This window comes from Odontesthes bonariensis, unplaced genomic scaffold, assembly GCF_027942865.1.
Source record: "Odontesthes bonariensis isolate fOdoBon6 unplaced genomic scaffold, fOdoBon6.hap1 scaffold_260, whole genome shotgun sequence".
NCBI classification, from domain to species: domain Eukaryota; kingdom Metazoa; phylum Chordata; class Actinopteri; order Atheriniformes; family Atherinopsidae; genus Odontesthes; species Odontesthes bonariensis.
Window position 1 is genome coordinate 9684 of NW_027457468.1, and position 317 is coordinate 10000.

Genomic DNA, 317 nt, shown 5'->3' on the forward strand with positions numbered 1-317 from the left:
GATTCAAGGCTCGGCTGTCCGCTAGGAGCTCCAGGCTGGTTCTTTGAAGATGTGAGGCCGGCCTGGAGGAGAGTGTGTCCGAGATAGGTGCTGGAGAGCGGATTCAAGGCGCGGCTGACCGCTGGAAGCTCCAGGCTGGTTCCTGGAAGATGGGAGGCCGACTTTGGCAGAGCATGAGTCCGAGGAAGGTGCTGGAGAGCGGATTCAAGGCGCGGATGACCGCTGGAAGCTCCAGGCTGGTTCCTGGAAGATGGGAGGCCGACTTTGGCAGAGCATGAGTCCGAGAAAGGTGCTTGAGAGCGGATTCAAGGTGCGGC